Source organism: Mauremys reevesii, linkage group 1 (assembly GCF_016161935.1).
Source record: "Mauremys reevesii isolate NIE-2019 linkage group 1, ASM1616193v1, whole genome shotgun sequence".
Taxonomy (NCBI): Eukaryota; Metazoa; Chordata; order Testudines; family Geoemydidae; genus Mauremys; species Mauremys reevesii.
The window spans coordinates 101,581,651-101,598,889 of NC_052623.1; positions in this window are offsets into that span (position 1 = coordinate 101,581,651).

Below are 17,239 nucleotides of genomic sequence, written 5' to 3' on the forward strand. Positions count from 1 at the left end.
CTATCTTTATTAATGACCGGGGTGTAGGTGTAGAGACCTAGTGATCAAGTTTGCAGATAACACCAAGCTATGGGGGGTTGCAAACACTTTGGAGGATAGAGCTAAAATTCAAAGGGATCTTGATAAATTGGAGAACTGGAATATAGACAACACAATGAAATTCAACAAAGACAAATGTAAGGTGTTATGCTTAGGGAAGAAATATCATATGCACAAATACAGAATGGGGGATAACTGGCTTGGCAGCAGCACGGCTCAAAAAGATCTGGGAGCTGTGGTGAATCACAACATTAACGTGACTCAACAATGCAATGCTGTTGCAAAAAAGCAAATACAATTTTAGGTTGCATTAACAGAGACCTAGCATGCAGGTCACAGGAGGTGATAGTACCACTTTACTTGGTGCTTTGTTGGGCCTCAGCTGGAATACTGTGTCCAAATTTGGTCACCAATATATAGAAAAATGTAAAGAAACAGGAAAGGATCCAGAGGTGAATGACAAAAATGATCAAAGGGATAGAATAAATGCCAGCCATATGAGCAAAGGCTGAAGAAACTGGGTATGTTAAGTTTGGAAAAGAGAAGATTAAGGGAGGTGGGGGGGAACATGATAGAGGTCTTCTAATACTTGAAAGGCTGTAATAAAAAAGATGGTGAAAAGTTGTTCTCTCTTGCCACAGATGGCAGGACAAGAGGCAACGGGGTCAAACTACAGTATAGCAGATTTAGATTAAATCTCAGGAAAAACTTTCTAACTAAGAGCAGTAGGACCATGAAAAAAACTGCCTAGGGAGTTCATGAAAGTTCCTTTACTGGAAGTTTTTAAAAGGAGGCTGGATAGCCATCTTTCTTGGATGGTGCAGGCACAACAAATCCTGCATCTTGGCAGCAAGTTAGACTAGATGACCCTTGTGGTCCCTTCTAGCCCTATGAGTCTAAGTATTTGGGAATGAAAGTACTGAATGTGAGTGAGGATATTCCAGTGTAGCTAATTATCTGTAAAGGGCAAGAGACAGATTATGTGGAAGACCTATTACCTTTTCTACTTGACATGTATTAAAAATAACATGATCCTTTTGTTCTATCTATGGTAGAGTACCTTAAAAAACCTAGGCCAGGAATTTCAAAAATGAGTCTCTAAAATTAGGTTCCTAAGACCATAATTAGGCATGTGATTAATTTTCAAAAATGTTGAGGAAAATCAAGTCATTTGTTCATATGCCTATGTTTTTAGCCACCTAACATTAAGGATCCATTTTTTTCATATTATGGCTGCAACTTTGACTACCCTAGGTACATGCAATAACCACAGTATCTTCCTATATTTAGAAAAGGAGATACTGTTTTACACCAGTCACTATGGAGTGATAGCTGTTCAGTTTTTAATGGTCTCTTTGTATCCATGCAAATCACAGTAAAACTGACACACATGATGGTGATCTTATTTGGGCTTAGAGAGCTTGTATTTAGCAACTAAATATTTGTATTGAAATGTCATTACATTGCAATGAGAGCCTGATGTAAGCTTCTACCAATAGTGTCTGTTTTGCCCTCTGCAGTCTAGAACCCCACCTTCCAAAATGGAAGCTGGCGTTTGCAGTATTGCTAAACCCAGATGTTCAAAACACTAGCCAGGTCCCCAAAATCATGAGACTTTAAAAGCTAATAGGTGTTGGGTTCTTTTTATTTGCCTTCTGGATTTTGAGCTGTTAAGGTGCATTTGAGTCATATTTTCAGTCTCTTCTCTGAAACTATGTGGACTGGAAGTTTTAATTAAAAAGTGAACTGACTCCAGTCACATGATCACATGACTCCAGGAGCTGGTGCTTCAAGTAAAATGGCAACTATTGTGAACTCATGATAGAATCATGAGTTAGCAACACTGCCTTTGGTCTCTGCAACCAAAGCTCACATCCTGGCTACTCTACTCTCTCATATCAGTGTGTATAGTGTGAAATGTTTTAGTTTTTCTTAGGCTTCAGAGGAATAAGAGGAATATTTTCAAATCACTGGTCTGGCTCATTCCCTTCAATAGGATTTCCTCCTTGTGGAGACCCCCTCACAAAGCACCTTGGTTTATTCTGCTGCAGAAGTTACCAATGGGCATGCTCATAGACCTGTTGCAAGAAGGCCCTCCCCCTAGGATTGCCAATTTTCTAATTGCACAAAACCAAACATCCTTGCCCCACCCCCTGCCCTGAGGCCCACCTCCCACTCACTCCAGCCCCCCTACCTCCGTCACTTGCTGTCCCCCACCCTCACTCACTTTCACTGGGCTGGGGCAGGAGGTTGAGGTGCCGGAAGCTCAGGGGTGGGGCTGGGGATGAGGGGTTTGGGATGCAGGAGGGGGCTCTGGGCTGGGGCCAAAGGGTTTGGAGTGTAGGAGCAGGCTTAGGGCTGGGGCAGGAGGTTGGGATGTGGGAGGGGATGAGGGCTCCGGCTGGGGGTGCGGGGTCTGGAGTGGGTCTGGAGATGAGGGGTTTGGGATGCAGAAGGGGGCTCTGAGCTGGGGCCAAGGGGTTTGGAGTCTGAGAATGGGCTCAGGTTGAGATGAGGGAGAAGGTGCAGGCTCCAGCTGTGGGTGTGGGCTCTGGAGGGGTTTGAGGTAAAGAAGGGGGCTCAGGGCTGAAACCAAGGGGTTTGGAGTGTGGGAGGGGGCTCAGGGCTGGGGCAGGAGGTTGGAGTGTGTGGGGGGGTGCAAGGTCTGGGAGGGAGTTAGGGTGTGGGAGGGGGTTCACAATCAGGGCGGGGTTGGGGTGTAGAAGGGGGTTTGGCATGCAGTCTCCAGCCAGATGGTGCTTACCTCAGGTGGCACCCAGTTGGTGGCAAAGCGGGGCAACACAGGTTCCCTGCCGGCCCTGGCTCCATGCTGTTCCCGGAAGCAGCCGCCATATATGGCCCCTATGCAGAGGCACAACCAGGCGACTCTGCATGGTGAGCACTGCCCGTGCCTGCAGGCACCACTCCTGCAGCTCCTATTGTCCACAGTTCCTGGCCAATGGGAGCTGCAGAGCCGGTGCAGAGGCAGCAGGCAGAGCTTCCCTGATTGCCCCTGTGCCTTGGGGCCAGACATGCCAGCCACTTCCAGGGAGCTGCACAGAACCAGGGCAGGCATAGAGCCTGCTTTAGCCCCGCTGTGCCACCAACCAGACTTTTAGCTGACTGGAGCCACCAGAGTCCCCTTTCTACCGGGCATTCCAGTCAAAAACCAGACGCCTGGCAACCCTACCTCTCCCTACAGATTATCTCTAGCCCCTGGCAGGAACCATTCCTCCTGACTCCTTGGCAAAAGCTACCTCAGGCTGAAGATAGGACTCCAAGGAAAAGATAATACAGCCCCGGGTACTAGTCATGACTGGCAAATAGATGAGTGGATTTTTCAATCCCTGTTTATATGTATTAAAAAGGCTATTCCCTCTTGCTTAGAGCATTATGTCTCTTTATGTGAAACTACATATTTGTGCATACAGATCAGCCACAGTTCAGATATGGTGTCTGTGTTTCAGTGTGCTATAGTATTTCCAGATTTCATGGAAAAGTTGAGTTAAACATGTGTAACTAATTTTCAGAGTTCCATAGGACTAAGTAATTACTGGAACAAATAAAGAGCAATAAATATAAACATCATCTTGAGTCCAAAGCGTTATAGTCAGTATCTTGTTTTCCAAACAGAAAAGTATTCTTTTTTCTAAAATTAAAGACAGATTGCATGCTGTGTGGGGTCTAAACTGGACAATATGTTAGGTTAACTGTTAATAAGGCTGTCAGGTCTCTCCTAAATGAGATGAAAGGCTCATCACTTTGACTGTTCTTTGGGGGAGGGTGAGAGAGAAACAACTGTAGTCCAGAGGTTGGGCATCTATCCTGGAGGTCCTAGTCCCCCTGCTCCAATCATTCTTTAATCCACAGTGGAATAGCTTGAACAGGAGAGACTGAGGAACCCCTCCATCAGAATATCCTATAAGTCAGTGGTTAGAGTACTCTCCTGAGAGATGGGGTATTTTGTATTCAAATCCTTTTCATCTGGCAGTGAGGGAATTGAACCTGGGTCTCCCACATCCCAGGTGAGTGCGCTAATCACGGGACTAAACATTTTAAAGTAGGCATCATCACAAACTCTTTCTCCAGAAAGATTCTGAATGGAACCTGATGTGGTGGGCAGCCTCTGATCACGCCTACCAGATCAGGACCTGCACATAAATTGGGCATTCACTCGCCTACCTACCCCTAGTTTGTGGATTGCTTGTGGGCTCAGGTGCGATAGAGGCCCCTGGGCCTCTATCACAATACAGTAGTGTGCATGCCCAGAGGCAGACACATAGGTTCTGAGGGAACTTTTATCCTGAATACTTGTCTCAGGGTATGTCTACACAACAATTTAAGCCCAGATCTGATCCTGGGCTCAAGCCAAACCCTCCTTGAGTCTATGCTGCAAATGTGCTAATCTAAAGCTCAGACCCAAGGTCCCAGGACCCTGCAGGGCTGGAGGGTCTGAGCCCATGTTAAGCTGAAACCTAGGGTCCGAGCTCTATTGGTTTCCTGTGTGCACGTGGCCCTGGCTTGACTCTGGTCCTGGAAGTCCTCCAGATGTATCCCAGAGTTCCTGGCAGCAGACGGAAGTGCCGTTACTGTCTGACCAAGTGCACTCCCCCTTCCTGCTCCTCCCATGGCAGCGGCTCTGGCTCCTCCTCACTACTGTGTGGAGCTTGCCCAGAGCAGGGAGCAAAGTTGACAGGCAGGATGCGGCTCCCGGCCATTGGGATGTTGGGGGTCATCCCTCCCCGGCCGTGCTGAGCTGGGAACTCTGCCACTCCCCCTCCCTGCTGGGTGATGCTTGGTCCCTGCTCCACTCTCTGGCCCTTGCTCCTGGGCCTGCCCGTGCCCTCCCTGGGGCTGTGTGCCCTGTGAGGGCGGTGAGTGGGAGCCAGCTCCAAAACTTCCCCACAGCAAGGAGGAGTCAGAGCTGCCACCAGAGAAGGCTATGGGGAAGTTTTGAGGGCTGGTTCCTACCTCACAGTGTAATGCAGCCCAGGCGTCCCTGCACACGCAGCCACAAGGAAGGGAGTGGGGGCCCAGAAGCAAGGGCCAGAGAGCAGAGTGGGATCACCCTTCTTCCCTGCAGGGAGGGGATGCAGCAGGGTTCCCAGCTCAGCAAGGCCAGGGGAGGGATGACCCACAACATCCCAGCTGCTCCCCCGCCCAGCAGAGCAGCCACTTAGTCCCTGCTCCCCTCTCTGTCCCTTGCTCCCGGGCTTCCCTCGCTGGGGTTACATGTGCAGGGGTGCACAGGCAGCGTGCACTATGAGGGCAGTGAGTGGGAGCCAGCCCGAAAACTTCCCCCCAGCCTCCCGGGGATCCCTTATTCCTGCTTCCCAGGGTGCGGAAGGGGTAGGGATACGGGATCCCTGGAAGATGCTGGAGCACATTGCACCCTAAGCTCTAGGGATGCACTTCACCACCGTAGCAGCCTGGCTGGGGCATGTGTGTGTGTTTCCTCTGATACCTTTAAACTTCAAAACAAACAGACCCCTCCCCACCCAAAAAAAACAACCAAACAAAATGCCTTCATTGAACAGCCCATTTTAAAAAATAAGAATTGCCAAGTTTCATTGTAATAGTTTGACAGCCTTGGATACTTATGTTCTAATACTCCTCAAAACGCATTTTCCTGCCAATGTGACTCAGTCTGGAGCTAGAAAGCCCAGTTCTCAGAGTAGCTGGTAGTTCAGTATAAAGTCTTCTCAAACTGCAGTCATTCTACTGAGACAGCCACCAAAGGAGTAAACTATGCTGTTCAGGTACTCATGTGCTCCTTATGGGCATCTGAGTCCCATCAATAGCTCTGCCACAGTTAGAAAACGGGGGGCAGTAAAGTTTTCCCAAAGTGCACCACATTCCTAGGGGTAGAAAATTGATATGGGTGGGGCACAAGGGACTAGGCACTTTGGAATATGTTTACTTTGACTCAGTCTGTGCACTGCCCTGTGAATGCCAGAGCCCTAGATTCAAAAATTCTTAACCTAAGGTTAAAATGCAATGTAGATGCTCAAGCCCAGGGTTCTCTGACACAGGTCACCTGACCTGAGTCCTGCTATCCCTGGGCTTAGATTGCTGTGTAGACTTAGCCTCAGACACTAAGTGATTTTAGGCCTCTACAGGATTTGGTAAGAGTTTTGTGAATTGCAATGGAGTCTAAAAATGAGATTTAAGTACCTAAACCCCACACTTACTGAAGTCTGGGGTTTAGGTGCCTAAGTGCCTTTGTGGATCAGGGCACATGTCTAAGAGATCTGGGTTAATGTCTCATGCTAAGTTTTTTTTTTGTCATGGATATTTTTAGTAAAAGTCAGGGACAGGTCATGGGGAAATAAAAATTAATGGCAGCCCGTGACCTGTCCCTGACTTTCACTAAAAATATCCTAGACAAAAGGGGTAGGTGGGTTCAGCACCCACTGCTGCTGGGGCTCCCAAGTCCCCCACCGCTGCTGTCTGTGGAAGCTCTGGGGTCCCCGTGACCCTGGGGCTGTGCTGCTGTGAGGTCCCCTTGTCCTGGGAAGCTGGTAGCTGCAGCTGGGCAGCTATGCAGGGTCCCCCTGCCTGCCGTGGCTGGGCAGCTGTGGGGTCCCCCCACCAGGCTGGGGACTGGGAGCTGCCAGGGCGGGGCTGGCTGGGAGCTCCAGCCCCAGGGAAGAAAATGTCATGGAGGTCAATGGAAGTCACAGATTCCATGACCTCTGTGACATAATCATAGCCTTATTAATGACTCATTTCACAACCATGGAGTTTAAAATACAAGGAATGACAACCAAATTGTAGAACCAAGCTTTCAGTTACTAAGCAACATCATTGCAGCATTTTTGCCCTTCATCTTTTAGTGCTTTTACTCCATCTCTGTTCCTCATGGTGAAATTTAAGCAACATGTTCGAGATACTTAACAACAGCAGATGTAATTAAGTTTTTAATCTGACAAAAAACAGGCTGCAGTTTGTACTGAAAATAAAAATCACATCAGTGAATTTAATGATGTTTTGAATGGTACTCTTTGATCTCAAAATATTTCATTTTCAAATGTATATTATGCTGATTTACCTTAGAACATGAATCAGTTAAAGCCTTTTTTCTGTGGATGCCTCTAAATGCATTTGAGATTTGATGAGTACTTTGCAGTGAAAAGGGAAAAAAACTAGTTAGAAACTTTGCAAACCACCTGTTGACACATCAATTGATGAAAAATGGAGCACATGCTGATCAGAAGATTGCTGATTGATTTGCACAGTTTCTTCTGCAATGGTAAGTGGCTAATTAGCCATGCTTTCTCCTCACTGTTGATTGGATTAGCGGCACAGAGTAGTCTTTTCACCTAGGTGGGTGAATGAGAGCAATGGTTTCTGGTCACTATCAATTTGCATTGGATTTGAACTAGTGACACAGAGCTAAAAGGTTCCATATCCTATTACCAACGGCTGAGTCATCCAGCTGTCTACGATGATGCCTCTTAATTGACAAAATGCCTGTAAAATTTACACAGCCACCCACCTGTGAACTCAACAAACAGCATTTGCCCATGGAAACTGAGTCATCATGTACCCAAGGGGATGATTATTATTTTCTAAGCAGATGAGTGCACAAATTTTGTGCATGTCTTTTTGAAAGCATCTTTGAAAATATAAGACCTAATTTTATAAATTGTAAGAAATATTAAATCACATATGGAATGGAAATTATATCAGATTTAGTATCTTTTCTATTGAGATGTTCATAAAAAAAGATATTTTTGACCCGTGTTCCATGAGATGTGTAATTAGAGCAATATCATTTTACAAATATTCTAAATATACTCAACATATCCTATACATACCACGGTTTATCTATTTATTTTCTTTAATCTGTGACAGCAATTTCATACCTGTTTTTAGCACGTGATTTGTTATACAGGATTAGGGGTTTGTAAAGCCTGCTTCAAGGACAACAACACTTTAACAAGTTTTATTTTATAAAATGTAGTCTGCTTTTACTCACTGAAAGTTATATTGTGGAAAGGACAGTTGGATCAAGAAAACAAAATTAACAAATAATGTTCAATGTATCGGGAAGCCCTGAGAATATGTTATACATTCACTGATTACAATGAAACAACATCTAAATCTTCTTGCGCATTCCAAACTCCTGTGTGATTGCTCTTCTTTCAAAGGCAGGCTCCCTCCTTTCCCCTTGGCTGACAGGGGAAGCATTAGTAGTCCCTATATTTACTTTAAAAATGAAGCAGGCTACAGTTCAGCTGCTCTCATTTAATAACGCTCCAGATCCAGATGGCCTTTTTTGGCACTTTGCATAAGTGTTTTTTTCCTCCCCCAATTACTCCTGCTCTGTGTGTCAGTTTTTCAAAGCAAGGCTTCTGAGAAATGGTGTCCCTACCAAACAGAATATCCTAAGGCTTGGTTTTTCTCATTATCAGTGTTGTTGCTTTACAAACTAGAAGTTAAGTCCATTTATTGTTGTTAATATACGTCCAGGTAAGTGGTATTACTATTAGCTGACAGTAAATATGAATGTAAAAGTCCTCAATGAGCCTGACATGAGTCTGAGCTGAGAAGGTAAAGCAGTGCAGTGTACTTGGTCTTTGCAGGCCAAGTATAATGTCATTGCCCATTTCTGACTTGAACAGCTAATCAAAGTTTGGGGCCTGGAGATGTTCCAGTTAGGATGAGAAATTGGGACTAGTCAGGTATTTTTTGATGCAGTTTTGTTTATTTACAAAGTCCTGCTGTTCTGAATGTAGAAGGGATCGAAAACAAAAGGAGCAGTTTCTTAGCTTGCAGCCCCCTACCCATTTAGTCAACAGACCCAAAAACTTTCCCTCTAGCTTGGCTTTGTCTCTGCTTCTCTTTGTTTTGTGTTCTCCCTTCCCCCACACACTTGGGCACAATATCCAATGGAACCCCCCACCCACATGGTGCAAAATGTTGCATGGGTTCACAACCCCTTTTTGTCTTAGGGCATGTCTACACTTAAAACTTCAGCGTAGTCATTACCTATGCTGATGGGAGGGATTCTGCCTTCAGCATAGGTAATCCACCTTCCCAAGAGGTAGTAGTTAGGTTGACGGAAGAACTTGTCTGTTGATCTAGGGACTTAGTTCCGTTTAACTATGCCGCTTAAAATTCCCATTGACTTCTACAGGAATTAAACAAATAATACATGTAGGGACAAAATTAAAAAGGCCAAGGCACAAAACGAGATCAAACTAGGTAGAGACATAAAGGGTAACAAGAAAACATTCTATAAATACATTAGAAGCAAGAGGAAGACCAAGGACAGAGTAGGCCTATTACTCAGTGAGGGGGAAAATAGAAAATGTGGAAATGGCAGAAGTACTTAATGACTTCTTTGTTTGTTTTCACCAAGAAGGCTGGTGGTGATTGGATGTCTAATGTAGTGAATGCCAGTGAAAATGAGGTAGAAACAGAAGACACTAAAATGGGGAAGAACAAGCTAAAAATTACTTGTATAAATTAGATGTCTTCAAATCACCAGGGCCTGATAAAATGCATCCTAGAATACTCCAGGAGCTGACTGAGGAGATATCTGAGCCACTAGCGATTATCTTTGAAAAGTCATGGAAGATGGGAGAGATTCCAGAAGACTGGAAAAGGGCAAATATGCCCATCTGTAAAAAGGGAAATAAGGACAATCCAGAGAATTATAGACCAGTCAACTGAACTTCTGTACCGGGAAAGATAATGGAGCAAATAATTAAGCAATCGATTTGCAAACATCTAGAAGATAAGGTGATAAGTAACAGTCAGCATGGATTTGTCAAAAACAAATCATGTCAAACTAACCTGATAGCTTTCTTTGACAGGGTAATAAACCTTGTGAATAGGGGGGAAGCGGTAGACATGGTGTATCTTGACTTTAGTAAAGGCTTTTGATACTGTCTCGCATGACCTTCTCATAAACAAACTAGGGAAATGCAACCTAGATGGAGCTACTGTAAAATGGGTGCAAAACTGTTTTGATCCCCATTTTTGTTGTAATTGGGGCAGGATTGTCATCCCATTCAATAAATGAGGAACTGACAAATGGTTTCATTTGTTGATAGTATGCACTTCATATTATCCACTGATTGAGCATAGTGGGGCAGGGAGGAAGAGAGGACAAAGCAAGAGAGAGTAGATTGACAGAGATTTGTACTTGGTGGTGAAGGCACTCTGTGTGTGCCAAGCATAGAGGAGACTTCCACTGGAGAGAATCTTTTGGTGGTGCAAGAAGTTTGCTGATTCCAGAAGCCTCTACACTGAAACTGCCAGAGCCACTGTGAGATGTCTCTGACTTAAGAACTGAAATAGCTGCTGAGCTGGAGCCTTGGCTGAAATGGCTACTAAGGTACTGTGCTAAAGAGAGGCTGTGACTGAGTACTGTGCTACTGAGAGGCTGAGGCAGCTGAGAGGAGAGAGCTTTGTGGCAGGAAGAGCTAGAGGACTGGAGAGGAGAGTGTGAATGTGGCAGCTGAGCAGCCAGGACAGAGGCAGGGAGAGGAGCTGCAGCAGAGGAGCACAGGCCAGCCAGAGGCAGCCCAGCAGGCCACTGGCAGAGTGGAGCAGAGCAGTGGAAGAGAGGGCTGGAGCAGGGACAGCAGCTCCAGGGCAGAACTGACCCAGGCTGAGCTTAGGGCAGGGAAGTGGGAACAGGACCTTGCAGGAGTGGGACCCAGAGCAGAGGGGGGCTGGGGCAGGGGGACTCGGAGGCCCCCAGGAGGGACTTTTTGGGCAGAGAGACTGGGGGGGGTGGGCTGCTGGACTCAGAGCGACGGGAGGGGACATTGGATGGGATTGTGGTTGAGCTGGGGGTTGGGGATGTTGGGGAACTCAGTCTTTTTTTTCTGGGGCCCAGTGGAGAGCTCTGTCTTGTAATTTGCAATTTCTGAATCATGCTTGTTTGAGTTTTTGATTTCTGCTGGGGGTTGTCTGGTTTGCGGAGTTGTTGTGCTTGCAATAGGATGAAGCCAGGCAAGAGGGACTGTTGCCTTTGTGGGGTGGGAACTGGTCTTTGATGTATTTTGTTTTTTATGCACTTACCAGGTGGGTTACTCGGTTGTGCTGAAGGGCCCTTATGCAATGGAGAAGAGACCTTTGAGGCAACTTGCTGCTATATAAGTTTAAATTAGAAATTAAGCACCAGGTGGAACAAGTAAAGGAGATCAAAGTAAACAGGGATAGGAGATAAAAAATTCAAAAAATCAATAACATTAAATATGGTCTAAGAAAAATAGAATGAAACAAATGGAATGGGTTAAATAGAATGCAACAAAATAGAAAGGAAGCACAGTACATACAAAATGATAAGCTCTGGGATATGAGTAAGGTATGGGAAAGCTTAAAAAAGAAAGAAACATCATTCAAAGGATGCTTAAATAGAAATGCTAAGTGCTTAACATTATGTAAATTTAAAAGATTAATATCAGCAAGTTTAGTGCCTATGACAGAGAGACCAGATCAGTTCTGTGCCACATTTCAGCAAGGATGTGATCAAATTGGAGAGAATCCAGTTCTGGCAAAGATGCTCAGCAAGGATGGAAAAAAAGAAGAATGAGAAGAGAGAAAAAAAATGATTAAAATTCATGAGAAAGAAGAAAAATGAGGGAAAATTGAGTTTTCTTATTTGTAAAAGGGGACAGGTGAGAAGGAGGAGAAAAAATAAGGGACATTAACCTTAGTTAGGAGGGAGAAAAGGAGTTTGTAAACTTAAGAGAGGAGAAGAAGATTAAGATTTAAATAAAAGGCAAAGATCTTAAAATGCACATAAGTTTAGGAAAAGATTACAAATTAGAAATAACTTATAAAACTCTCTCCTGGTGGGGTAGTGAGATGTTGGAGAAAGTGGACTTTCCATCATTTAGATTTTCCTTCCATGAATTTGTCAGAATGGTAGACTGTCAGGAATGGCTCAGATAAACTTTTCTCCTTCTACTGAACCTTCTGACCTAATTAACTGAATTCTGATTCTATGAATTGCAATTGAACAAAAAATTGCAAATGCTTTAAAAAACTGAATTCTGAACCAAAAAACTGAAAAACAGAAAGAAAAAGCATGTCAGAAAGAAAAAGAACTGAAGCGATCTTAGCAGATATGGCTAGTCCCAGTCCAAAACTGCAGCAGAGCAGCAAATAGCAACAGCAGCTAAACAGGCTAGCTAAGGCAAATCTAAAAGCAGGTCTTCTATAGCTGTTCAGGCCAGAACCCTTTCTTTGACAGGCCACTCAAGAACTCTCTGTTACTATTTGACAGGCCACTAAGAGCCCTTCTGTTAAACTGAGATCACTTTAGTTAAAACTTTAGGCGTCCACTAACAAGCTTGATTTTCTGAACCCCATTGGACTGTCACCCATTTGGAGATTTATTGCCATAGCCCATTTTGATGGAGTGATGATCAGCTACACTCCCTGACTGAGAGCTTGATGGGAATTGTGCTTGCTTGGGATCAGGATTTTAGTTGGGCTCCCTGATGGGAGACTGCAGTTATGAGTTCTGTTCCTGACACAGACTTCTAGTATGATGAGTGGCAAGATGATCTATTATCTGGTATCAGAGAACTTGAGCTTGGAGATCTGGAGATAGAAAGAAACAAAATATTAGAGGGAATAGGTGTGTAGTGAGTGATCTATTTAAGCATTAAAAAGTCCTGTGGCACAGCTGTATATAGGTGCAATGTAGGGATGAATGAGTATAGTGAATTGTGTGAGTTGTTGGGATGCCATAGTGATGGAAGCCAAGGAAGCCCCAACCAAATGGCAGAGAATATGGACATGGAAGCCACAGACAAAAGCAGAGAAAAGCTGAAGACAAACTAAATTTGACTTAGAACTAGCAGCACTGATTTGAGAGCCTAGTTAAAAATTCCACTGGCAAAGCTAAGAGTGGATGGAGACTACTCCTATTGAAGTTCACACTCTTTAATATTCCTGAGAAAAAATCTCTACCAAATTTGAAGTTGTTACTTTTACTACAAAACAGCTAAATTTCTTTTGATCACTTTTCAGAAATTGAATATTACTTCTTTATATCCATGACCCTTTTTATGCTTTCCCAGAATCCACAATAAAGTAAGAGTACTCATTAATCATCCTTCCACCAAGTTCCCACTCCCAAGTCTTCCTTATTTTTCATCAGTGAAGTTCAACATATGCTATTCATATTTTTGCATTCCATTAGTGAACATTGCCTATCTATTCTGTGAGTCACAAGTTTCATCACATTTGAATGCTGAAGCATCTTTGTTGTTTCGTGATTAGCTGTTTGGGATTTTGTTCTCCAGTGGAAAATTTCTCTTATGGTTTCTCTCCTCTGCAAGCTCCTCACCTCCCACTCCTCTCTCTTCCCCTCCCCCCAAGCCAATCCTCCATGACCCAAGCCAATGGGGCCATAATTTGCTAGCACCTTTGTCCCTTAACTTCAATAGCAGAATGGGCTTAAATACAAATGTATACAGCTAAAGTCAATTTGTGATGTCATAATAAAAGGGAATGTAAAACTAAAGATGAGTATATGGCATGGCAAGTGTGTTGGTATGTATGGTGTTTGAGGTATTTGTTGTTATTTTAGCTATTTAGAAATGAGTTATTTGGGTTTTTGTTGTGTTGTGTTGTGTTGTTGTTGTTTTGTGTTGTTTGTGTGGTTGTTGTGTGTTGTTTTGTTGTTGACTTGTGAGGGTGGTGAATGAGGGATGTTAGCAGTGGTGAGGGGTTATTGTATGTTCTGGTTTTGCTGTTGTATGGTTTGATGTTGTGTTGGAGGAGTGTGTGTGTGTGTTTTGTTGGGGTGATGTGATGTGTGTGCAAATAAAGTAAATTGTGGGTGGAAAATTGGAAAAAAGCTAATGGAGCTAAAGGGTAAAAAAGGGGAAAAGGGCTTTACAACAATCAAAGAGAAGTAGGAAGTCTGTTACAAAAGGAGGAAAGTGAATCTCAAATTTAAGAAGAAAAAGAGTGAGAAAAATTTATAACTAATTCAACCTTCTTCATTAATAAATTTACATTCAATTGTTTATGTTATCATTTTGAAACAGAGGTTTTAATTTTTATTTCAGAATTAAAAAAATTCAGAATTTTTAAATTTAAAAAAAAGAAAGAAATCAGGAATGTAGAAACACAAAAAAATAGCTTCAAAAAAGAGAAGAGACCATTGTGCACATATAATAGTGACTTCTTAACTAACACAAGTTGTGAGAATATTGGCAGGGCAAATCAGGAAATCGGGCAGGGGGCAGCGCTCGGGCACGGCAGCTTGGCCCAGCGCCCTCGCGCGGGGCCGGCGAGCCGCGCCGCGCGGCTCCCGCTCCTCGGTCCGGCGCGGGCCGGCGAGCGCCCCGCCGAGGTCCGGGCGCCGCCTGGCTGCGGAGCCCGCGCGATCCGGGAGCTGCGGAGCTCGCGCCGGCAGGAGGCGCCCGGCGGCCGGTCCACGGCCCCGCGAGGGTCTGCCGCCCGGGCTCCTCGCCGCGCCCCGCCCCCCGAGCCGGGCCCGCCTCGCAGGCGCCCCAACCGAGACGAGCGCGCGCGCGCTGCGCGCCGACTGCCGCCTTATTACGCTACTTTCAATTATGTCATCAGATGGATTTACAATATTATCTTTACAAGCATAAACTTATTAAGAATCTTTTAAAGTTAAGTATTGATCAATTACAAGTCAATTGCTCAATCTCATCAGTCATTGGAATCATCATCAAATACCTTCAGCACTGACATTTTTCTTCCTTTTTCTATTCTTATATATATTATATTTTTTTATATTTATTTTCCATTCCATATTTCTACAGGTTTTCGGTTCTTCACAGTTTAGTTTTAGTGTTAGTTCAAATTTAGTCTTTTTGTTTCTTCTTTCTTGTTAAAGTGTTGATTAATTCAAAATTTTTAATTTATGCACTTTACTACTTATTTACTTATGCTTAAATGTTATTAAAATCCACTTTTAAAATTCTAGCAGGCTTCTATCACGCCCCACTCGCCTTCATTCCAAACATATAGTAGTTATAGTAGTTCTCCTTTTTTTGAAGGAAAAAAACAAAAATCTTCACTTAAAAAACTTACACTAGATGCTTTAGTACTATTTTTTTTGATGGAATAAAAATCTTCTAAATAAAAATCTATCATCAAATTTCTGCTCTCCATGTTATCAAATAGTGATCTTTACCTTTCTCTTTTCTTACTCTTGTTTTTGTAAGCTCTTTTTTTTTGATTTTGAACCTTTTGCCAATAATTTCATTTTATTACTATTTTTTTTTTGGCTCTTCTCTCCAACCTCTCCAATTTTTCAACATCCTTCTTGAAGTGTGACTCCTAGAACGGGACACAGCATTCTGACAGCAGTCATACCAGTGCCCCATAACCCCTCTACTTCCACTCGGAATTGCCCTGTTTATACATCAAAGGATCACATCATCCCTTTAGCCATGGCATCATAATGGAAGCTCAAGTTCAGCTGATTATCTACAATGATGCCCAAATCTTTTTCAGAGTCATTGCTTTCCTGGATAGAGTCCCTCATCCTGTATGTATGGCCTACATTCTTTGTTGCTAGATGTATGACTATGCATTTGGTTGTATTAAAACACTTTGTTTCAGTGACCTGTCCTCCTCCTTATTTACCACTTTCCCAGTCTCTGTCATTTGTGAACTTAAACATTTTGAGCAGGGGATTGGACTAAATGACCTCCTGAGGTCCCTTCCAACCCTGATATTCTATTATTTTTATCCATGACCCGCAATAAAATAAAATTACTGATACATATTGTAGATCAAAAACCAATCCCTGCAGGACCCCACTGGAAACTCAAAATCTGCTTGATGATGATTCCCCCTTTACAATTACATTTTGAGACTTGTCTGTAAGCCAATTTTTAATCCATTTAATGTGTGCCATGCTAATTTTGTATCATTCTAGTTTCTTAATCAGATGTCATGTGATACCAAGTCAAATGTCTTACAGAAGTCTAAGTATATTACGTCGACATTATTACCTTTATCAATCATACTTGTAACCTCATCAAAAAAATAAAGTTATTTACAACATCAGCTTTCTTCCACTTCTCTGTGATGTCCCTCAAGTTGTTCTTGAAGGGAGCCTGCCTTAGCCCTGCTATGCCACTGACTGGGAGCCACCCGAGGTAAGTGTCGCCCAGCCAGTCACTGTACCCCTCACCCCCTCCTGCCCCCCAACCCCCTGCCCCAGCATGAGCCAACACTCTGTACCCCCTCCCGCACCCCAACCCCCTGCCCCAGCTCTGAGCCACCTCCCGGAGCCTACACCCCAAACTCCCACACCCAACCCCCTACTCCCCAACCCTAAGCCCCCTCCCACACCCAACCTCCCTCTCCCTTCCTGTCTGTTTTGCCTGTTACAGGGAGTAATATTTATTTTGAACTTCTGTACATGGAGTGGCAAAGAACAAAAGAGAGGTATAATTTCTAAAGCACACCAATACGTTGTGCACTAAGTGACCCCTGTAAACCCTACTGGTGCAAACTAAACATTTCTTAGAATGCATTAATGTACTATTCTTTGAAACAGCTCTACATTAATGAGCACTAGGGAGTTTCTAGTTCAGGCAGCAGGTCTACACAGGCCAGTTAGCATGAAACACATTAGTGTGTTTTAGAAATCACCACTCCTTGAGTGCACATTGCTGCTCTGTGTAGATAATACTCTGGAGACTGTGTTAACTTTTATAAAACACACTTGTGATAGTGTTGAGAAATTGTATTATATGCTAATTTAAACCATTGTTGCTTATGTCCTGTTGACAGGTAAGGTGTAGATCATCATGTTTTCATAATTTTAATAAACTTTTTGTGCAAGGCTTGAAGTTATGAGGAAACATATGCTGTTCCATGCTCTTGTTTTAATTATATTGCTTTCTCTGCTATTTGAATTCAAAAGACTGTATATTTACTTTACAAACTATGCTGTGGTAAAGAGCAAAGATACTCCGCCAAAAATAACCTTTATTTTTTCAGTTGAAATTCTGATTCAAGGGCCATATAAACAGCTTTAAGGCTCAGCAAATCAGGATACAGGTCTCTGTTTGCCTTATACTTCTGTTGGATCCTAACAACAAGCTACAACTCGCATTCCACTGGGGGAAAAAAAAAAAGACAGGGTTCAATCTTCCACCACCACTTTAGATGCAAAATTTGTCCAACCTGCATGTGTGGTCACCAAAAGAAATCCAAATTGATGAAGTAG